Source organism: Pleuronectes platessa, chromosome 13, assembly GCF_947347685.1.
Source record: "Pleuronectes platessa chromosome 13, fPlePla1.1, whole genome shotgun sequence".
Taxonomy (NCBI): domain Eukaryota; kingdom Metazoa; phylum Chordata; class Actinopteri; order Pleuronectiformes; family Pleuronectidae; genus Pleuronectes; species Pleuronectes platessa.
This window is the reverse complement of record NC_070638.1, coordinates 23,697,761-23,722,136: the sequence shown is the minus strand read 5'-3', so window position 1 is coordinate 23,722,136 and position 24,376 is coordinate 23,697,761. Positions and strand designations below refer to the sequence as shown.

At 42.0% G+C, this 24,376-nt stretch overlaps 1 protein-coding gene across 1 annotated transcript in view; it reads right to left on the bottom strand.

Moving 5' to 3' along the window:
* Positions 1-22,978, bottom strand: part of LOC128455143 (cadherin-6) — a 74,046-nt gene extending 51,068 nt beyond the window's left edge. Inside the window, exon 1 of the mRNA XM_053438819.1 lies at positions 22,857-22,978. The gene's annotated coding sequence lies outside the window, so the exon portion shown is untranslated. The remainder of the gene's footprint in view (positions 1-22,856) is intronic.
* Positions 22,979-24,376: the final 1,398 nt, after the last annotated feature.

Below are 24,376 nucleotides of genomic sequence, written 5' to 3'. Positions count from 1 at the left end.
GGTTAGTAGATTGGAAAGTTTCCAAATAATCTACCACGCTTCCTCTTCAGGCTAGAGGAGCTTTCGAACTTATTGACAGGGTGTCGCTGAACAAATATCTGTAGAACTCTCGGCAGAGAGTTTCATTCAATCAGAAGCTGATCTTGAGCGCCATCTGCTCAAATGGCTTAGCTGTATAAATGAGGCCATTGCACGAACTGAATGTAAACAAATCACGAGGATACAATGATTAGTGGTGCTAAGATTACAGAAGAAAAGGCGGTGTGGAGGGATGTTTAGGCTTCTCCCTGACTGTGGATATGAGGTTACTATATCTACAAATGGGGGATGGAAAAGGAATAAGTGTCTTTTCCATGGCCTGTAGTGATGCTGGTTCTTTGTGAAACTCTGAAAGTGACTTATAGTCATTGAGCCTGAGCAAATAAAGACCTACTGTTAGACTCAGTCCATAGAACCCTGTTGGCGCACCCACAGCTGCTGCACAAAGATATGTTCACCTGTTTATTCAATCTTCACCGAAGCTTGACTCAGTGCGCAGAACTCCAAATCAGTTGCTGTTGTTGTCATGCACATGTTCATTATCACAAATGCACTTTTGTTGTTATCCATAACTTCACTGATGATGATGAGTCTCGGGCGCTGCTACAGTGCGCTGCTTATCTGTTTATTCAACGGTTAATATTGAAAGTATCAAGTGTCCAAATTTCACCAAACTCAACACTGCTCTTCCTCGGGCCCTTAATAATACACATGTCAAGTGTGAAGCAGAAAAGATAAACAGTTCAACAAACAGACACACAGACAAACAGAGTTTTTGAAATTCTTTGATGGATGAATATTGATTAAAGAGTAATAAAGATTGTATATATATAAGAGTGTATATAAGAGTGTATATAATTAATATATCATATTATTAATATTTGTAATTTTGTGTTTTATTACAATACAATTGACCATAATTACTAAGTGCAATTAATGGAGAATGACTGCTCAACCTTATAAGGACCATACTGAGCAAAGCATATTGCTTAATGACTAATGTGTGTACAACATCCTATGAGGGAAAGTATATATATATATATGTTTTTTATGATTATTAATAAAGAGCCAATAAATGCTCGTAATGAACTTTGTAATGGAATGTAAGTTTACATAAATATAAAGTGGTACTAAAGTGCCATATTTTTGCAGCAGGGGAAACATGCTTAATCTGTTGTAGGAAGCATTCCACCGAAACGTCAGACTAGAAGTGAAAACAATGTTGATGGTAGTTTCATGCCTACTTTAAATTGCACATGTCCAAAGCACTTGCCTAATGAACCAACAAATACAGTCCATGTAGTGAAATGACTTCCAACATGTGCACAGAAATAACATCAGACTCACAGTCAGCGCATCCACCAGAGAGCTCCACACGTCCCATGCAAGGCTCCATAGGCTGCAGCCAAAACAAAACTGCCAGAACCCCATGGCCTTTTCAAATAAACAGGAATATAACTCAGCAGTATACGAGTTGATATGCCCACAACCATGGTGAGACTGTTATTAAAGCAGCTGGGATTCATACAAGGGTCTCACTGAGTTTGGAGCAGCAGCCGAGGCCAGCATGATGCTTCCTCTCTAATCTCCCCACCCTTCAACTTTACAAACAGTGATAAATGTTCATGACCTTCAGGTGACTATCACAGCGCCGCTGCTCCGCTGTTACCTCCATCTACTTCTCCTGATGGCGGTAGCATGTGTGTGTGTGTGTGTGTGTGTGTGTGTGTGTGTGTGTGTGTGTGTGTGTGTGTGTGAACAATTGTGTGTTGTCACCTTGCAGACAGCCACTGAGACCTCTGACAACTCCCAGAGGACCAATTAGAGGTGAAAAAAGGAGAATGTCAGCCACGGAGCAGCTTGTGTGTGTGTGTGTGTGTGTGTGTGTGTGTGTGAGTATGTGTGTGCGTGTGACAAGTACAAACCCAGCCCCCCCCTTTCCATCCGAATGGACTAGCCATCTGAAAGCAACCAACAGCGTCCTCACTGCCTGAGAGACAGCAGACAGACAGACAGACAAACGGCAAACACACACTCACGGAGCCGTCAGATAGTCCGGTCACCGGTAGTTGTGGGTGTGAAGTCTCATTATGAATAAACCATAAAAGAGGTGCAGGGGCTGCGGCTTGACTGTAGACACCTGAAACTTTTTCTGCAACTTTTTTGTGATCCACCTGACATCGCCATGAATCATTCTGTTTAATACAGAACAGACATTGGGAGCACAGAGACACGGTGTCAATTAGCTGCTCCGTCAGTGAGCTGCTCAGTTAGCCAGTAACAATCGGTACATATGTCTTCCCAATCCACTTTGCAGTCACTCAGTCAGTCATCCTGGTTTTTCAGTGTGAAGGGAAATACAGAGACAGTCAGTTACCAAGTTTTTGGCTTGGTCTATGTAAACACCATAACTGGGTTATGATTATGAGAAACCCAGAAAACTCGTTCAATTACACATTGGCATGGAAGTTGCTTCCTGCATCCTGATTTACAACTGTGGTTACAGCTGGCAGAAATGCGTAGTTGTCCTGTAAAGACCAGGAATGGACAATGGGGATGGATTTTTTATTATAGTGTACAGTAAGTTATTGAATATAATAATTTTTGATATACTGCATAACATGATAAAATAGTCCGATAAATGGAAATGAAATGTCAAAAATCATTGATGCAAAAATCCAAGAATTATCTATCTTCTAACTTATCCACAATTATGTAGCCAATCCCAAAGTTTTTTGTCAACATCACTGAAGTCACCACCTCCTGTCTGAAAGGGGCAAGATGTGAAATCAGAAAGATGTGAAATCAACATCTTTTCTTGAAAACATTCATGGTGTTGGGCTTTTTGCAGGGCTGTGGAGAAAAAGTCAGTGCTCCTTCCTCTCCCTTCTATTTCAATCCAAGCAGAGCTGCTATTTTAACAGTGTGGCACGATTTGCCCATCATTTACCATTCAGTTACTGGGAGAAAGATTTCCTTTGTTACACTCGCACTAGGTTTGCACAGGGATGGTGTTTTTGTTCCCTCTTAAGGAGTTTATCTTGATATTGCGGACACTTAAGGTCATCCTAGCGTCGGAGGAAAATTACTTGTTTGTGGAAAACTCTCCACTGCGTCTCCTGCACTGCCCCCTGACAAACAGGGGATTTTGCTGCAGTGTGGCCAAAAGATGTTCAGCTCTTCACGAGAACAATCTGACATTGTTATGAACCGTGGAATATATGTTTTCAAAGGGAGTCCTTCAGAGGTCAGCTTTTGTGAAGGGTATTTTAAAAGTCTTGCCAAACAAGTATAAAGCACTTAGACAAAGACAAGAACCCACAATACGTTAGTTTTTCTCCTTCACATTCTGACTGCCCTACCCAGTTAGTGGCACTCAGCCCCGAGGCCACTGGATCCTACTGAAAGCATAAATCCTTCACACAGATTTTGGAAAGTCTTGCTCACACAGGAGGAATTTTGGATCAATACACATTAAGTGGAATATTAGAATTCATGGCACGAGGAGATAAGGACTGTAAAGGTAAAGCAGAGATGCTAGATGCTATTTACTGATTATTTCTTGGAAATACTGACTGGAATTGATGTTTAATTTTCTTTTTCAGCCTGCTGATGACCGGTTTTGCGTAGACACTTGTTTGCAGAGGACATAGGAAATAGGACAATATCACTCATAAATATAAACTGAGCTGTATATGACTGACTGTGTGTCAGTGTTGTCTGAGACATGGCAACCACTTGACTCATAAATGTCATATCAACACTGACAAGCTGTGATTGATTCTCGATTGCTAGTTGTTGGGATACTAGCCATTTCTATCCCTGTGGACATTCAAATGAAAAGCAACTTCGGGTCAAAACTGCTGTTTAAAATGAAAAGCTTCGGTAATGCTGACTCTGATGAATAAACATTAAGGAAGCATACACTGTCCAGCCACTACAACAGCCCCATCAGCTATTCAGCATTACTATGTCCAGGTAGACAGCTCATCACCCACCCAGAAAGGCTTAACAGTCCTCTCCCTACAAAGCAAGATCAATAACACCAACACATCAATACAAATACATATGAAACACACACACACACACACACACACACACACACACACACTGATCTATGTGTGTGAAGGGCAGCTGGAGTGTAGACAGTGTGTGGTCCGCAGGCCATCTCATAGCAGCCCTTTTCTGTTCTCAACACTCCTGCTGTGATCAAGACATCAGTTCTTTCTTTAAAAAAACCACAAGGTTTTATGAACCATGGAGGGCAGTGTAGAAGTCCTGTACGGCAAAGCACCGCAACTCTCATAAGTCCACATTACTTTGAGTAGCTAGGTCCCATGGTGTTAAGAGCGAGAACAAAGAGGTTACGAATGAACATGGAATAGTGGGTCATTGAAAAGCCAAAATGTGTCTCCTTCAAACTGTTTTTCCGAAAATGTAGAGCAGGACACGGTTTAATAAGGAAATGCAGGTGGGTCTTTCTCTGAGATGATAAAATGTCACTGTTGCGCGGTACACATCTGTACTCTGGAAGCATGGGCTAACACTTTCAACTGCTTAAGTTTAACTAAACAGGGATCTCCTCCTTAACCATGGGCCGAAACATTCAGGTTATTATCCAGGGTTATTTTTAGTACTAAATGTCCTGTTTGTGTTGCCAGAGAAAGTGTTTTCTTGCTGAGCCAGACGTTGGCAGTAAACCTGTAAAGATACTTGATCTGGCTCTCTCGATTGTAGAAGCCTCACATCAACTTTGGCTGAACTTCAGACATTTTTGCACAGGACTGTGAGTTATGTGTTTTATCTTAGATTACCTTGGTTGTGTAACCCAGAACTGAGGCAAGGTGTTGTCTCCCCAAAACATAACTATCCTTTCCTTTTCTTCCCAAGATCTAACGATTAGCTCAACCTTTTATATTTCAAACACAGGTCAAATCTATTTTGGTGTGAAGAAATCTGATCTTCAACATTCATTTTGATTGAATAAACTGAAGATGTTTGTTGTTTCTCCCCTTGTGACTATCTGCAGATCATGTGTGTATTGCTGTTTTTAGACATGAACTCCATATGTCCATAACATGAAGTCCAGATTTTGACCAGGTTTTGCAAAAATGAAGAAAGCAGCAGGATATTCTCAGGTCAGACGTGTTCACAACAACATAGGAATCTTTGGACTGTTCAGGCGAGGGGTAGTGTGGTGTTTGGTTTACAGCATATTGACACCGGCCTTTATCACCAGGAGCTCTTGTATTTTGCCATCTTTCCAAGTTGACATCATCTTCATTTTGTGTTAACTCTTGGATAATCTCCTGCTTTGTTCTCACATGGGCTCATTCAGACATTATCACATCCGGGCCCCACAGCCTGCAAGAGCAGCGTGTGATGGCATCGCCACGGATCTGCTGCCTGTAGTGGTCATCTGTTCTTTACACAGGCGTGTCTGCTGCAAGTCTGCAGTAGAACTGCTAAGTGAGGTTCCTGGTTTGACTTCTGTATTTCCTGGAACAAAAGAAGGTCTCTACACTCTATGCCAGGACCTTATGGTACGAAGTCATGCATCATCTGGTCTTGCAGTAACAATCACAACCCCTTATAACAAATGCATGGATTCAGTCAACAGAAACCTTGCGATGCTTTCACTTTGGATCAAGTGTTGAACATATTTATGTTTGTCACATAATCAACAGATACAGATATCGAAACTGTGGTGAAAGATCATTTTCACAGTTTTTTTTCTGTGAACCACACGAGGTAAGCTGAGAAAATAGGCAAGACGCCGACTCTCGAGAAGAGCAGCATGTGCCTGGGAGGTGCTGCTCACGCAAGCAGTGTGGGTGCTCTAATCTGATAACATGGACGCCGAACTGAAAAGCAAGACATTCTGTGATGTACACTTGCCGCTCACACAGCCAGTGACAGAGTATTGGCCTGCAGGAAAAGCTCTGGAGATCGTCCAGACTCTGTAGACGTTTGTGTTCTCACATGCATCCCCACCAGATGATTTCAGGAGGTTATCTGGAGTTCATGTCTGAAAGTATCTTATGTTGGGTCGCAGTTTTCTGATATTTCAGTCAAATATATTTTCAAGGCTTAAATCCATTAACCATTCTGTTCAGAGAAGATGCCCATTTACATTGTGAATTGAATGTGTAATGTACTTTCTTTAGACACAAGATAAATACATCTTTAATATTTACAACCCTATAAAGTTATGATTGGACATAGTTCTATAGGTTTGCTAAATCTGCATCAAGTGTTAAACATCATATGATTCAGTGGAGCCTATACTGCCAGCCCGCAAGTAAAAACCACCGATATTTCCAAGTGAGCCAATGTCAAAATACAGCAGGATATTTACCACAAACTAGAGGGCATGCTGATGATGTTTCAAATATGCAACAGACGCAGAACTGAAAAATACAAAAAGAAAACAAATATCTCAGGATGATAAAGATGTGTAATACATAGAGATGGCGCAGACAAAGAACATGAACCTGAAGGCTCCGGATACATAAAGGGGTCTGGAAATGGTTATTTAAAAAATGGAGGTGTTCTGGTGCTCCATGTGACATTTGGTGTAAACAAACTTTTTTTCTCAGCTCAGACACTTTTGAGTTATGAGACTAGGAGGCGCTGTAGTAACAGTTGAGGCCCTTGAAAATCAGCCATCGGCTGCAAACCAACAAAGGACTGAGAACCATAAAACTTGCCCTGCAGTGAATCATCAAGCTTCTCTTCCCTTAGATACTTAACCCTGAATGGCCCCTCATAGAAAGAAGTGCTGTACATATATGTGTGAGTGGGTGAATGGCAAAACTGTACTGTAGTGCTAGGTGGTCATCAAGACTAGAAAAGCTATATAAATACAGACCATTTTACCATTAACACAGATAAAACACCTTTACAATGAATAAACACAAAGTATTATCAAGGTGTAGAAGTCTCATTTGTGTTTCACTGTTGTTCTTTACCTTAAGGTATTTAGTCTACATTTAGTCTACAGTACTAACACAGGTTTGATGTACGCACCTCAGAAATGGATACTGTGGCTTTAATTATCTAGAGAAATTGGGGTTTTATGTGTGAGGAAAAGGAGATTATAACTTATGTAAGTGACAATAAAATGTCACTTTAAAAAAGTTACAAAGCATCGTGTTAAAAACTGGCTTTATCTGTATAATGCTGCTGCCAACAGAGAAAGACTAAACTGCTTCATTGTTTTTAGCACTGAATGTTCAATCAAACCATTATGACAATAAAGTACCAGAGCAGAGAGCAGCGGCAGTCCCAGTCATTTATACCCACTGACTTTTTATGGCAGGGTTCTGCTCTGACGAGTGCCACTGACGCTACACTACAATATTTATTCAATTGAATGAGTTCATTTTGTATAAGTGGATATTCTGCACCCAATCTGGATCCTCTCCACTTCTGTGTTCAAATCGATGGGGATGCTGTTATTTACAGGCTCAGGTGCATTGTTTTACACAGAATATCAGAAAAACACATTGTTCTATAATCATTTTCATTTTACTGAATGCATGCTCGCACCTTATTTTATCTGCACACTGTTGTACTAAACAAAACTGATTATGCATTTCACACATTCAGCTTTCAGTTCAGACACAAGTTTACTTCTGGATGCTCACAATGTTGAAACAATACGTTCAAAAACACTCTATTATGTAAGTAATATAAGCTATGTTTGTGCTCTTTGGAGAGGCGGTGGACTAGTGGCAGAAACTTGGACTATGGACAGAAAAGGTCTCTGGTTCGTCTCTGGTTCGACTCCACGGAGAAACAACAAAAAGACGAAGCTGGATTGATCTGTCAAAAAATCCATGAGGATTCTCCCTACCCTGTCTAGTGCCCCTGAGCAAGGCACCTTACTCCCCCAACATCTGCTCCCCGTGCGCCGTACATGGCTGCTCACTGCTCTGTGTGTCCTGCACCAGATGGGTTAAAAGCAGAGGTTAAATTTCCCTACCTGCATGAGTGTGCCTGTGCATGTCTGTGCATGTGTTTGGGACAAATAAATGCATCTTAATCTTGAAAGCTTTTTATGTGCCGTAACAAAAATCATGTGCTCATAAATTACACTTTATAGTTGAAATTGGCGGAAATCAAACTTTGAACAAAGATTGAAGTCTTGGAAAAGGATGTGAATGCTTGAGCATTTTCCTCCATTTAAAACCTGCTGTTGAGTCTTGGGAATATTGCCCCTACAACATTTGAGTGCACAGCTCATTCTGAACTACTGAGGCAACTGGAAAGAGAGTAAAATACTTCAGCCTTTTCTCGAACAGACCACAGGGCTCCACTGAGCCGAAAGAGCTCTGCGGTCACCACAGGGATTATCAGGAGCAGCAGAAAGGTGGTGAACGCCTCACTGAGGGGAGAAGTGAACGTAGAAGTCCCAGCTGAAGGATGCACCATCACTGTTTTAGCATAAAGGCTTTAGCAAGACCCAGCTAGACCTGTTGGTCATGCAACACGGCACATCAAATCGACAGTTTCTCCGCTGCAGCTGCTGGTTTTGAGGTTGAAACGCCCTCATGTGAAGAATAAAATCCGCCCAGCATTTCGAAAGGTCGCCATAGTGATCCTCCTATTGCAGCAGTTAAATAACAAAGCGTAACATCAACAATATAACACTTTTACAAATTGGTCAGCCTCAGAAACATTCATTTAGTGCGTGGTGAATAACAGCACACCACCATTGTGGGTAAAGCCGGAGTTTCGGGGTCAATCAATGTTTTAGGAAATCAATGAACTTGTTGATGCAGCCACACACAATGTGACAGCGGGTGAGTGACTGGAATCAGTCAACTGGCACTCACACCTCTTTTCAAGGCCGTTACTGGGACGAGCGTGAAAATGTGTTTGAATGTGTTTTTTATCGAGCACTGTTTGTAATTAGGGTCTCTACCCAAAGCACACATCAGGGCACAGATAGTTTCAACTCGAAATGCTGCAGAGCTCACACCTCCTCACTGTCCCCTCTGGTGAAAAATGCTAACTGGTATATGGGGGGTGGGGCTGTGAATGGCAGAAGCTCTCAACCGTATTTGTGTGTCCACAAAATGACCTACATACATGTAGTTTAGTGTGGCCCTCTGGATAATATAGTGAATGGATGAGAGTTGTATTGCATGCAATCCAAATTACAGCCACGGTTTGAAGGGAACGGGACATAAACATTTGATCTAAAGCTAGCTTTTAGTGGAGTGTCATGGTTCACAGGAACTAACAAAGCACACAACAGGACGTGCACATTGTGGGTCATGTAATCCCTGCTGCCAATGCTTGACCCCAACACACACACACACATATACACAAATGCACTCACTGAGTGACCCTTTCCCAGCAATTACAAAGTCCCAACCAGCCTAATCCCCCATGCAACCTGAGCTGCTTTAATCTTAACAAAGGGGAGATAATAGAAGTTGAAGTGTGTGTGTGTGTGTGTGTGTGTGTGTGTGGGGGGGGGGGGGGGGTGAATGGTTTTGCTATCCATCAAAGACCTTGTCCCCGTTATACACCTTTGCAGAAAGTAAGTGTGTTCATTATGTCTCAGTCTGTGCTTTGGGTTAAGCAGCAAAGCCTTCCCTGTGTTTGAGTGAGTGACCGTGTGTGTGTGTGTGTGTGTGTGTGTGTGTGTGTGTGTGTGTGTGTGTGTGTGTGTGTGTGTCTGTATTAGTGTGTGTTTCCTGAGAGCTCTGATGACTGCTGCCATGTGCATCAATAACAATTAGTGATGGATAGTGTTGTTGGTACCAGATGGTACTTTAGGATTTACAGTATTACGTAACCCCAGAGCGGGCTCGGGGAGAAGGGGTGGAGGGTCAGCCGGATTGACGAGGATGGGAGACCTGACTCGTAGTGAGCATCTTCTATCACACCCCAGCAGACCCCAAAACACTTCAGTGGGGAAATGGCTGATCTGAAATCCTGTAAAATGACATCACAGTGTGTCCCTCTATGGGTGTGGACCAGAGCAGGGTCTTACTATGTTTTTTTAAAATTATTAATTACTGTGCTTGTTATTTCTCCCATTAACCAATCAAAAATGAAAAAAACCTTCTTTGGCAAAAAGGTCAAATTTACATTTGTTAAGGACATGACTTTTGTGTCTTCAAAGATTTCTACTGCTGCTTAGTTTTAACAGTGTAAATAGGGCAGGGAGGACTTTAAATCAATTTCATGATCTGAAGAGACTCTGCTCCTCTGCTCTTTTCACTCACACTTAGAGCTGATCTTCATAAAAATCTGCTGAATTCATATTTATGGTCCTGGATAAACAAGGTGTTGCTTCTTCTGCAACAGTGAAGTTTAAACACTGCGTTGCGTCATAATCTGCAGGAAGAACTTCTCTCCTGTCTGCAGGAGTGTGTGTATGTGTGTGGGCTCGTCTCGTTTGCTCTTCACACATATTTAGTTATTAAACGATTGTGTCGTTCCGGTCCCTTTAACCCTGATGTCCTGGCTGTGTGCGTTACGTCTCTTGTTGTGTGTAGCAGCTGAAATGTATGCCCACAAAATGTCGCCCTTTTCTTTCAATGTGTTCAAATACGTGTCCCGGAAAATCTTGAGAGAATCAGAAAAACAGAAATTAAACTTCACGGACTGTACATGTCCTAATAACTTGTGATAAGTGTTGGCCGAAACCCGACAGTTTGTGAATGCACGCAGTGGGGGAAGTATAACCCTAATTAACCAAAATTAGCATTAGTTAAGTCGGTTAAAGGTTATAGATATCAGTTTCAATACATTTTCGGTCAATTGGCCAGCCCTTAGTGTAAATATTCTCAAACCGGTTTGATTTTATGATACAATTTACCACTAGGTGTCGCACTTAATTCAGCACACATTTTCGCTGACATATTTTGTTTCTTCAGTCTCACTTTTGTCTTTTTCCCTTGCAGAGTCAATTTTTGTCAAATTTGTCTAGATGTGCATCAGATATCTGTCTATAGCAACACATCTGAAAATGTCCATAAGGAAGCGAACGCGATTGACAACTTCATGCTTTTCAAATGTCTCAATCTGGAGATTTTCAAATAAAACGGATCAGCAGCTATTTCAAATTCTGGGCCTTACTTTTTAAGCCTTATTTATACTCACACATTGGCGCAGGCCTCTGGGGATCGCACAATCTACAAGCATGCAGAGAGGCATTTATGGTCAAGACATTACACGTTAACTAACAAAAGTATTATGTGGATAAAGACACAAGAAATTAAGCAAAGAAGGCGACTTCGAAACAATAGTAAACACCACCAAACATTGCATTTCTGTAAGGGAATGTTACTGTCCAAAATCAGTCGGAATTGTCGGTCAGTCGAGAATGTGTTGATGCTCAAAGAGTGAATTGTGTTTATGTGTAGCTGTACTGATGGCCTTACCAAGCAGCCTTTACCAGTTGCACTTGACCTGCTCTTCTGTGCTGTGTTTACATTATGTTTATACAACCTATATTGTTATTGTATTTTCCTTTCGGTTGCATTAGAGCCTCACTCGTTGCTGTTTGAGCAGAATCTCACAGGGATTATTATACACACACACTTAATTTAGTTTCAGTGACAGTACATATATAATATTTCCTACCAGCACACAGTTAGGTTTGGCCACTTAACCCTGAATTGGAGGTAAAGGGAGCACACTAAAACCTTTTAAGTACACAACGGACAAGGATCTTTTAAAGACAGCTGTTAAACGAACATATACTTATTACATCTACTTGTTAAGGTGCTTACAAGAAAACTCAACTCTTTGCTTAAAAGGCTTTGGCCTGACTTTGTGTACCAGTATAAAATCCTGCGTTTTTGTTCCTGTGTGTGACTGTGTTTACGAGGGTCTGTGGTGGCGCTCTGTTTGCAGTTCTTTCATTCACCAGGACATTTTATCATGAGAAACCCTGTTTTATGGCAGGCACGGAGTCGAGAAACAGCAGGAACACACATACACAGGGACCATGCTTTTGTCACTCTCCCGTGGAATGTGGCAGGCCATTACTATGCAAATGAGCAAATGTCTACCCTTGTAAACTACTACGTGTGTTTACATGAGTGTGTAAAGAGCAAAGATATGGTTAAGAGAGTAAAAAACTTACAGAGAGGACACGGCTCTGTTTAAAACAAAACCTCTAGCTGAGACAAACATCTACGATGTGGCACAATCATTCACTTCAGTAGGAACAAGCAGTTGCCCCGTCCCAGGCTTCTTCTATACATTCCATCTTTCTCTCACTGAGATGAACCGCGGAGCTTCCTCTTATATTAATCGCTTCGAAAAAGGATGAATCCAATTTGGAAGCAGTTGAGGGGTCTTTGGAGAAAAATCTACTTATTTCAGAAGTCACAATCAAATATTCATGTTTAGCTAGCTCCTGCTCCCAGGCCACTCGTTTCTATGTCACGTCCAAAACTGATTAATAAGCACTCTGGTGAGCAGTCAGTGACAAAGCTGATAAACATGGAGGAAGTGTCAGTCTCTGCTCGTTAACTACCCTGTAAATACTGAGCACTGACATAAGCAAACAGCTAAAGTTAATATAATCTTATACAACAGCGCTGCAGTAAATTCTGCCATCATGAACATTATGATGTACAATTTGTATTACCTCCACCGAGGAAGTTATAAAATCACAAAAGGATTTTCTGTCTTTAACAGGATTACTAGCAAACTACAGAACCTATTTTCCATACAATTTTGAAGAGGGGCGGGGCATGACCCCGGACCTTGGATCTGGACAACAGCAGAACAAGGACTTTTTTTCACCTTCTTTAACATGGCATTAGCCTTGGATTGTGCTCTCTCACTGCACTCCTAGTCACAAGCTTTTGAGAGGATTTTATTTAACAATGTGGTCATTGTGGAGGGGAAAGTGGCTCAACATCTGAATTAGCTGTTTTTCCACTGCAGGAACTTTGCCCAGGAACTGTGTGTTTCCACAGTAGGGACCAGGGTAACATAATACACATTTTCAAGCGTGTTAATGTGAATGAGACTCATGAGAGGGAAAAGATTATTATTGTTTGAAAATGCCAATTTCAAATGACAACCTAGTCATATGAATGTTGCCTTAAGGTTCAATATCAAATACTTTGGTCGAGACAAGGCTGTCGATATCATTGACACAATATCCCTAACATCAACATTTATCTATAAAAGTAATATTTAATTTACAAGATGAGCTAAAGACTACAGATGAGTCATAGTACAAGTAGTCAGCAGTGAAACAGATAACACTGATCTGGAGAGTTGATATAATGTTAATGCTTCAGCGCATCCGGCACATTATCAGTGTGTCTCGCTGCTTCTGACTTTTCACACCTCCAGCAGAAGATAAAACAACGTCACCCAGTATAGATTAGTGCAGCCACCTCCGCTAACCCTAGTCAGTTTCTAAACTTTCGAGGCTGTCGTTGTCATTTACATATTTCACACCGGATCAGTACCAAGTGATGCAGAGATTCAAGCTTTAAGAAATCGAGTATTGCCTGGCTACCTGTCTGACGCTGAGATGGCCTCCTGCGACCCTTCACATGAGTAATGGGTCGGCAAAATGAATGGATGCACCGAAGGTCAGCGTGTGAGCAGTTCACTGCCTTGGGAGTGGGCGGTAGCTATAGAGGAGAACACTGTAATGGAGAGGTGCAGTATAGGTTCTGTACAAGGCCATGGTGTGTAAAGAGCACATTGTGTGTAGTCGTCTGTTGTCCTCAGGTAGTAAGCCTTAACTCAGCCTTCCCCCTATTCCTCAAAGTGTGATTCAAACTGTTATGAACATTATCCCTCTTAGGAGTAATTAACATATTACTGACATATAAATAGGTTCCCTCTCAAACATTGCCAGAAAAATATGTAATCTTTTCTATTTAAAGAATGACACAGAGGATTACACTGAAGATAAAAACGGGGCCAGAAAATGTGTTAAAAATCTGACAGCCCATCTAAAGCACAGTTATAAAAGCTCCCCTCGAAATACAGCCTCTTTTATTATACGGTTTTATTACAGCGCCGTGTCCTGTCCAATCCAATCCAATGAAAGTGGACCATAATCAAAAGGAATAAAATTGAACAACTTGCACTAACCTCTGCTCGTGCACTCTTATATCATCCAGCTGTTCCCCACAGCCCCCGGAGACAGATACTTTGAAACACAATAAACAGCAGCTGAGGCTGGTTTGTGAGGGAGTTTATTAACTATTCTGTTCCAAACTACTTTTGGCCAACATATATGCTTTTTCCCGCTCATTCCCACTACTGCTTTCATCTTCAATTAACCCAGACAAAGCCTGATGATGAGGAGCCCTTCAAACCAAACAAATAAACCCTCACATGCAGAGAGAGTGTTTCCAAGTGTGTTTGTCTTTGTGCTTTTTTACATTGTGTGAAACCAACCTGGCAAACATGGGTCAAGAGACTATAAACTGTTCCTATTCAGTGGTCTGACAGGCTATATACTGTTCCTGTGAATATCAAGCCTGTCTTTTGTAGCACCATACCGTCAAGAAGTTATCCCAGGTGTGCTGTCAGTTTCTCACACCTCCAGCTTCACTAGCTACTCTGCACTATATATATATATATATATAAGCACAAAATATTAAGTGTGATAGAGATAGAGACAGCTGATGGGAAGGAGGGGCACTGTGTGACAGTGCAAGACTTGGCAATACAACACAAAATGTTACACAATATAAGAATTGATCTGAATAAATTCTGGTGCAGCATTTCTCCACTGGGAAAGAGATGTTTGGTATTTCTGCTGCTGGAGTTGGAATTTTAAGTGTGAAGGTGTTGACAGTGATGTAACCCATAAACAAATAACAACTTTAAAGCGATACACGCCAGAAAATCTATCTTTTGGGTTTCCAATCCTCACTCACTTGTAGGCCTTATCTTTGTTATTCAATCTTTTTTTAAGCTTGTTCCATACAAACAAACCATATCTAAATATACCAACTCAGTGTTTTACAGTTGCCTCATCAAAGCTGTGAAGCTCAGCTGGAAGTCGTGTCTTTACTCCTTTATTGTCTAAGGGGCTATTGTTTTCAACCTGCTGAGTGCACTGATCAGAGTCGAACTGAAGCCAAACTCCTGCTTGCAAGTGGGTGGTTTTTTCTTCATCCTACCTGGTTTAAGATTTTATAGTTTTATAGTTTTTCATAAAATAAACCTGAATTTGCTTTATTAATGTTCACATGTGTGGTTTATATATAAGTTGATGAATGATTTACTTAACTGATGTTAAGAGCACTTTCATGCAGTGCTCAGTGTGCCAAGTGTGGAGCCGATTAGATGCACAAGATATGTGTTCCTCATACAGGCAGACCGACAGACCATTGTGGAATTGGATGATAGATAGAAACTTTTTGAGGATCATTTTTATTATTTGGTTTTCCAATAACCAGCAGCATCATTTCCTTCAGCTGTTTGCAGTGAAAGAGCTCCGGTGAACCCTCTCTACACTACTTACTCTGCAGACAAACACAGTTACCTATTTAGCTGGTGAAGATGGGGAATTGCTTTTAAGTCAGACTTTACAATGGGGCAGGACGTCAGAGGATGTTCTAACAGCTTGTTTAGCTTTTTCCCAGAAGGTTTAAACAGGAAAAATAAGTGATACAATTTAAAGCTATGCTGCCCCACCATTGAAACACATCTGTTTCGGGCAGCACGCTGCAGTTACAGTGCAGACCTTAAAATCACAGTTTAGAAGCCGGTGCTGACAGTTTTCCAGTTGTTTTTAGAGGTTCCGTGGCTGCCTGTGATAAAGGCTGCTGCCCTCAGAGCAGTCGTACAACCACACAACTAACTTGGCAAAACTCCTAACTGAGATTATTTATGTGTTCTCGTCAACAGCCATGCACCCTCTCACTGCTTCATTTCTTAAGTCCATTTTAATGTTCAACAAAGTTCTCCTCTGTTTTACTCTCCTGTAACATAACAGACTCTAACTACGTACTGACCTCCGCCAGCCATTTCAATCTTGCTTTAAAACAAGCCTTTCATCCGATTTCAGACTAAAACATTGAGGCAGTTTCAAGAAATCCGACAAGCCGCCACGTCTTTTCAGTCCTTCTGACCCGGCTCTGATGAACAGCGATCTACTGCATTTGCAAACATGACACACTTGGCCCAGAGAGCTGTAATTGGAGGATCTGTCAAGCCAGTCGAGAGGAAGCCTGACGCTTGTCTTCAAACAACAATTTAGCGTCTCTCTTCCAGACAGATGCAGTTGAACACCTGTCAGAGGAAAACTGTTCATTTGATGTGAATGCTTTCTGCAGCGTGTTAAAAGCTACTGCTATTCATATGCACTCCAATTTGGTATCTGCTGTGGCCTGGAGTTATGGAAGGAGATAGCTAACAACCATGCTCACGGTGTATTAAAGCGTTCCTTCGCTCTATGCTTTCCATGCAATTATACACAATTGTGGGGAGCGAGGTCTGCAGGTTAGGAAAACAGAGCTAGGCACTGTTTGAATCAGCAAATAGTCTGTGAACATGACGATCAAAGGGACACACACACACATACACACCTTTACTACAGCCGCACTTTTGCTTCTTAATCCACTTAATGTACCTGACGATGTACCTGTACCGTATCAGTGTTATCACCTTCTTCACACGCCCCCGCACACACCCACACAAACACACACACACACACACGCATACAGAGCACAAAGAGCATTGTCAGGGCAGTTGTCGGCCGTCAGCATAGATTAGCACACAGAGCAGTTTCCAGGCTTCATTAGCATCCAGAGCTTCTATAATTAAATGTGTGAGATGCTCCCCTGTCAGACGACATCATGCACTCAGTGTTTGTAATGATCATTTCAATCCATTAAAAATGATATCTGATAACATCGTCTGCACCGCCAGCATTCCCGTGTTGCTGTGCCTGGTGAACAGGCTCATGACTTTACATAGAGTAACAGATCCTGGGCAAACTGGCAGTTTTCCAAGCAACTTAAGTATTAGGCCTTTTGGGAAGAAGCTCTCCCAGTCAGAGGTTGAAGGTCAAGCCTGTGCCGTCAATACTGAAAATGAGCCTGACTGGTTCACTTGTCAAAAGCCTTTCCTTTCTTCACTTTTCAATGCAATACAATCTAAATGTGTCTGGGGCCCAGGGCAGACGATTTGAGTCTCCACTGACTTGAAAAATATATACATACCAGAGAATGTGTGCTGCAAATGGAGCTGAACCACGCGATAAATAATGTCTCAAAAAACAATGCCATAGAACTTTCTTTATCATGTAGTTTGACATAACTGAAAAAGAACACAAATAAATAAACATGTTGCCGTTTTACTAATGAAACTTTCCAGCCTGAAATGTTACCAATTGCTGCTATTCTAGCCAGCTGAGGCTCACCAGCAGAAATCCCTTCTTAATTTCGCAAAAAGAGAATTGCACTGGCAGAAACGAAGGTATCTGATTGGAGCATTGGTTTGTAAATGTAAATGTATCAGCTTGTACGCACAAGCTGATACATTTTTTCAAAGCTTGCGTTGTTATTCGAATACATAAATTTTTTAGACCCTTGCCATTTCAAACATTGTGCTCATTATAAAAAGAAATTAAGCAAACCTAGATTATAACATGTTAATCCAGTGCAGAATGTACAACTGAAACACAAAAGACATAGAATCCCTCTTACATTACAACACAATGTAATAAACCCTTAAAATCTTCATGTCTGATAATCTATTTATTTAGCTTTAATTGTATGTGGAACACCACCAAAAAGGCTTGTCTGTGTGTGTCTGTGAGTGTGTGTGTGTGTGTGTGTGTGTGTGTGTGTGTGTGTGTGTGCGTGTGCATTTGTGTGTGAGCATGCATATTATCTCAATTATCTCCTCAATCTCAGATACTGTTTCTTCACTCAAAACTTGATGCCATCAACACGTCCTCTTTAAGAATGAAAGAATTCCGGCTTGAAAGAGAGAATGTATTAAAGAGCTGACAGAAGGCTAATGATTCAAAGCTTCTGGTAATAACCAGCTGATGAAAGACGTACTGTATTAGGATCTCATATTTAAATTGAAGATGTAAGTCCTAAATATGTCTCGTAACTCTTCTGAACAAGCTGCAGATAATCCCAGTGTTTAGTGCTTATCGGTCACGCTGGGAAACCCTCTTCCCCTGGTGCCTCCCTCTTCTGGAGAGCTGGCTGCTGATAAAATGGAGGTCATCCCATCCCTGCACCTTCTTATCCTATCTTCATATTAGTCAGTTCACAGTTTACAGGCTGATGTTGCGTCACACATGACTGTCATCCAGTTCTTTTCACATCATCCTAACCAACTCTGTCCTCCTGCCACTAATACAGTTTAAATCACATGCAAACTCAGAGCGTGAGTGATTTCAGGGACAGACATATCTTCCCTGTCCTCATTGTCACTTTTTTCTGAATTTATGATTTGCTCTCTTAAATAACATTGAGAATGTAGATAGACATATACAAGACCAATAAATGTGAGTTCTCTCGCAGAAATCTAGTTTCTCTAATTATTTATTTTAAATTAGGCGTGGGCAGAAACCCATCTGGACCTGTCAAGTCCACTCAACAAACCATCCTCTCTGCACAAGTGAGGAAACAAATATCCATGTTTCCAGTCAAACTGAAGCTGCCCTCACTCTGCTTAATAAACACATTAGAGCTGCTTCCAAGCACTAATTTGGAATGACACACTGAAATACTTGTTCATTCAGGCTAGCTTTTCTGGTCATCTCAGGAGCATTGCTATACTTAGATCCATCCTGAGTTTCAGCAATATAGAGGACTATGGGCTTTCATCTCTTCTTGCCCTAACTGCTGCGGTGCCCTGTTTGTTTGCCTTAACCAAAAAGAGAGCGCCTCCAGTGTGGAGAGAGTGCTGAAGTCAGGCTTTTACCTACAACAAAGAGAGGGGGACAAATATCTCCCTCTCCTCTCTGATGGATTCACTGGTTTTTGTAGTGATTCTGTGTGTTTTTTACCGGCCTGGCTCGGGGTTATCTCACTGAACTTTTGACTGGTTAACAGGCTCCATACTGCATGACTGACCCGACTGTGACTGCGTCCGGGCGAAAGACTAAAGGTGACTGAGCTTTTGCCATCATGGCTCGGTGGCTTTGGAGCAGCCCACCACGACAACAGAGACGGGCAGAGTCAGTGTCTGCTTCCACAAAGCTCTTTCTGATTCTTGTGAAGACCTTGATAATGTTTTTGGTTTTCTCTTTACTTATTTGTCTTCTTTTTTTTAATCAGTGTTCTTGCTCTTTTATTTCTCTTTTAGAAGCCATATAAATGGTGCCTCTCTGAGTGTCTTCTGAGTGGAATTATGATGTGAATAAAAACATTTATAAAAGCAAGTGGTTATTAGTTATGATTTTTCTGTCAAAATATAAATAAAGGTAAAGAGCATGATTTTTGATTTTCATGGGCATCTTGTTTAATGTGAAACATGCAGATGCTGATTTATTGCTAATCACAGGCCACGCCCAACATAAAGTCCTCCAGAATGTGGGAGTTTAGTGGAGCTGATTATTCATTTTTTCACATTCAGGACCCTGGGGTGATCAGACAAGAGAGTTCCCAGCAGCACTTTTGTTCCTGCACACTCGCAACAAGGTCCACCAGTGCACGTTATGATTAACCTTAGATTATAGACAGCTGGAGTCAGGACCACCATGGGATTTGTGTCCGGCATGAAAAGCAACTCGCTTTAGAGGATAAGCTTTGGGAAACAAAGTGTTCTATTGTAGTTGTGAGAGTTGCCCATTATGGTCACAAAGAAATGCGTCCTTGTGCATGGAGGCACAGTGGGGCAGGCGTTCTGAGATCTTTTCCCAGTAGGTGTCAGTGTCATTCACTGGCAAACGCTCACTGACTGAACATCCACACAGTTAATAGGAACATAACCTATTAATGTTTATGTGTTTCATCAGAAATGTCTTGAATAATCAGACTCAAGGTTTTTTACAAATCCTCAGTGTCTTCTGGTAAATGTTGAGCAATAAAACATTCAGTAAATTCTAGTACATTTGAAATTGACTTGACTTAAATACCTATGTTCCCTTACTGCCGTAAATGCTTAAAATTTCATTTGACATTTAAAAATATAGCTCGAATGTTGAAACCTTTTATTGCAGTCAGTACAAAGATCTGAGGCTTTGTTCACAGGAGTCAGAATTCAATACTTCCTGGAGTAACGGTAACAAAGACACAAAATGCATTTTTCCATCGTGCCTAAAAAGGAATGCAATGCATGCTGGGAAGTCTGTTATCTGACAATTACAACCTAAAAATAACTTCGGATTATACATTTTAAAACTTTAAATTCACATTAAGTAATTGTTTTACAGTGTAACACTGAAGGAACACTGAAAGAAATGTTTCAATTCAATTATAACCAAAGCAGAATCCGACTGGTCACTCAGAGTGCACAGGTGGACAGTGCTCAGGCGATGGAGTCTCTATTCAGGCTAAAAGCAGCAGTCACGTGATTATGTGCAGACCAGACATCAGTCTACTTCTGGCTCTTGCTCTTTGAAAAATGTAAGTGATGGGCCGTTAGGTTGCGTGGAGCTTATCTGAGTCAGTGAGGAATGTCTAATGTGAGGACTGACTCAGGCCACGTACGGTAATGTGGGTGAAGGATGCCAGTGCTATGCACATTTCCAAGGCCCATCCACAGTTGCACTCATGCTGGGAAACCCCAAATTCCTCTGAAGTATAAATCAATGGAGAAAGAAAGGAATCACCAAACAGGGCTACGGATCCCTGTGGTCTCTTCAGGGTTCCAATGTTTCACTAAATTACAATTCACAAGTTTAGAGAATTAATGACTAATAACCTAAAAATCTTCTCACATTGGATGGTAAATATATTAACCAAATTTGTATCTTTTGTCAGCCGGTGTTAAAACAAACTCCTGTTGTTGTTTTACTTTCACAGGCATGACTTGTTTTACCAGGTTATATATGAAGGTTTTAGTTTAATGAATCCCTATTTTCCATGGAAATTCATCAAACCATCAAACAGACTTCACTGGTATTAAGCTCTATTCATGTGCAGGTCACTGCTTTTTCCTACTCTGATTAGATTCTTATCTGCATATCCTTGTCTCAGTCTTTATTCAACAACAATAAATTTAAATCCTAAAATGCTTCTGGTCAAACACAAACATGGAAAATCTGATTTCCGTTAAAATCCAAAATGACTGATGTCAGCCTCCCACAGACCCGCAGCAGATTTACTGCAGCAAACTGCCCCATTTTTACAATACAGAAGACATGGAAAATATGAATTTATTACACTTATTTTACATCCAACACTGCTGCCACAGCTGCCCAGATGTTGCCCCCCCCTACTCAAACACACACACACACACACACTGACACAAACACACCCATCTGGCTCTCCAAGCAGGTTAAATCCAACACCGAGCAGCCTGCGTTCACTGCCACTGTTTGCCCCAAAACCTGCTACCATGACTGTTCAAGCTGTCCACTGCGAGGGAACACGCACGTTACCCAGCTGGGTCTATACTGCCCATTTCACAGAGACGCTCATTACCCCACACTAAATACAGCAAGTCCACACAGACAGCAGATGTACGCCAACAATAAGTCAGACACACGGCAGAGCAAGGGGAAGCAAAGGAATGGATTTCTTTCTTCCACTCAGAGTCGAAGTCGTATAAGTGGGTCTAACGTCTTATCTGACGGATGATGCAGGACATGTGGAAAACAATAAAAAAAAAAAAAGATATATATATAAAAAAAAAAAAAACGTTGCAATCTTCTAATTAGATACTGACGTCGAGATGGAGGGATCAAGACGGAGCCAGAGAGGGATGAAGAGAGGGAGGGAGGGAGTTGGAAAAAGAGAGGAAAGTGAGTCGGAGCGGATCAGCATCACTTCCCCGTGCTCCGCTCTCTGACTCTCACTCTCCATCCAGAGGAACAGCGAACTAACCCGGTTTCATGTTTTCAGTGACAGCTTCTTCAACAGAACGCATCCGCCACCCAGCCGTAATGTTTCCCTCAGCCGACACACTTCTCCCTTTGCAGATGGGACTCAAAAACCACTGCATTTCTGACGAGAGGTTCAAATAAACACATAACCGAACCGAGGAGAAAAAGACCTACGCCAACACTAACCGTGTAAGAGCGTTAAACCCGTGTAACGTGGTCTTTACTCACCCTGCGCTGAAATAGCCTTTAACAAATATAAGCGAATATCCAAGCCTGTATTTACCGTTGTAATGAATGGGCTCTTGAATAAGTACGAATAAATAAAAACCTCTCTATTTTTTTATAATGAAATACCACGCGTGATAACCTCCATGCAAGTTCATATTTGGCACACAGAAGTCAATTTGTGCTCCGGATTCGGACTTGTTTCGCTATTAATGAGGAATAACGGGAGGAGGTACATTATAGGGATAACTTCGTTTTTTTTCCTTTCGGGTTGCTGTTTGTAAACGGGCGTGAAGAGCGGATGAAGTGTGACGGGCTGAGATACAAAGTTGCGGACTATGTGGTTTTCCTCACTTTCCCCATGAAAACACCGAAACTCCGTGCGCGTGCTCCTTCACCGCTCACCGCGACCAACGAGCGGCTCCTGCTCCAACTTCTACCTGATAACACTTCACTGCCCAGAGCACCTGGCTCCAACACGCGTATTCATGATGTGTCAAAAGTATGTTAACTGTTGTCATGTGTGTGTGTGTGTGTGTGTGTGTGTGTGAGTTTGTGTGTGTGTGTGAGTTTGTGTGTGTGTGTGTGTGAGAGAGAGAGTTCATGTGGATCCACTCACCGTGTCTGTGAGTCGAGGATGGAGCTTTGACGCGAGCGACCGATGCTGAATCCAGAGGAGACTGAGACTGCCGCTCTCTCTCTCTCTCTCTCTCTCTCTCTCTCTCTCTCTCTCTCTCTCTCTCTCTCTCCACCGCGCAGTCAGCCCGCCCCGCCCCCCACCTCTACCCCCCACCTCCACCAAATCAACACATTGAGGAGTTGAACTGGCCTATGATTGGTCGTTATGACTGTGCCGTCAGCGATTGAAGGGACACACGCACTCACACGCACCCGATTCTCGATCCTGGCTCCACCCCAGACACACACACAGTTCCGGTGGCCTGTATTTTCAAAGGCCAACAGAGCCCCTTCAGCTACAGGAGCATGGCATGTGCCACCTTCTGATCAGGCTCTAATAAGCAGGAGCTGGAGCTCCCAGCCTGCAGGTGTCACAGCTCCATGAGGATGAAGCAAGTGGCAATCACACCAAACCCAACACAAATTTGGACATTGCCTTAAGGACAATTCATGCCTCTTCGCCGAAGCTACAACATAGGTGCGCTTGAGCCACAATAGGCGAGCATTCATAGTTATGTGTGTGTGAGTCCAGCTGCAATGACACCACCGAAGCACTAGTGGCGGTAGAGGTTCTATGCTGTTGTTGAGTATCTTCCGGTTTCTGGTCCGCTTATTTTCCAATTAAAAAAAGGTACACGTGTGAGAGGCTTCGCAGTTTCTCCTTACCTTCTCTGCCTGGGCCTCCTAGTGTAAACTCAGAAGAAATGCAGGAGAATTCGATGTGTGAACACAGTAGGAGATCTGATGACGCTTCAAACACGCGACAGATGCAAAAAATTAAATAAAATAAGAACAAGGAGAAAAATATATCCAGGTGAAAAAAGTGGCGTCATGATCACGTGATCTGCGCAACGGAACTATTATGTCACGTCCTGCCTCTGCCCGCTGCACCCAGCTGCTCCACCTCTCGCCTGAATAATGCGGAAGATTTGACGCTGTTGTTAACGTGTCAGTACACAAACCCTCCCGCTGTGTTGTGCATGTGTGAAAGGCAAACTGTGTGAAAATCGGTGGCCAATTCCCTGTGTTTTACCTGCAGGTCATTTCATTTCCAGCGCTATCTGAGGCTAACCAGTGGCCAGGTTGATCATCTAACGCGGGGTCGGACCTGAGTCCCGTGAGTTTTATTCTCAGGGCTGATTAGCTGTTGCATCTCACACATTTAAACTTGAGTATAGACGCAATTGATGATTTAGAATTTCAGACTTAAAATAATTATACCCTGATATTTGCTGACATTCTGTGGAAGGGCTAATGTCAGAGTAAAAGGCTCCGGGCTTTCTCCAGTCAGCCTGCTTGTTCAAACTCCTGTGAATGTCTGGATGAGATCATGTGAGAACAGAGCCGGAGAATCTCCGTAGCACGAGCCGCTCAGCATATTGATGAGGTTTTATAAAGGTCTATTCACGTTTGTGTGTGTGTGCGTGTATTTGTGTGTGTTTGTGTGTGAGTGTGTGTGTT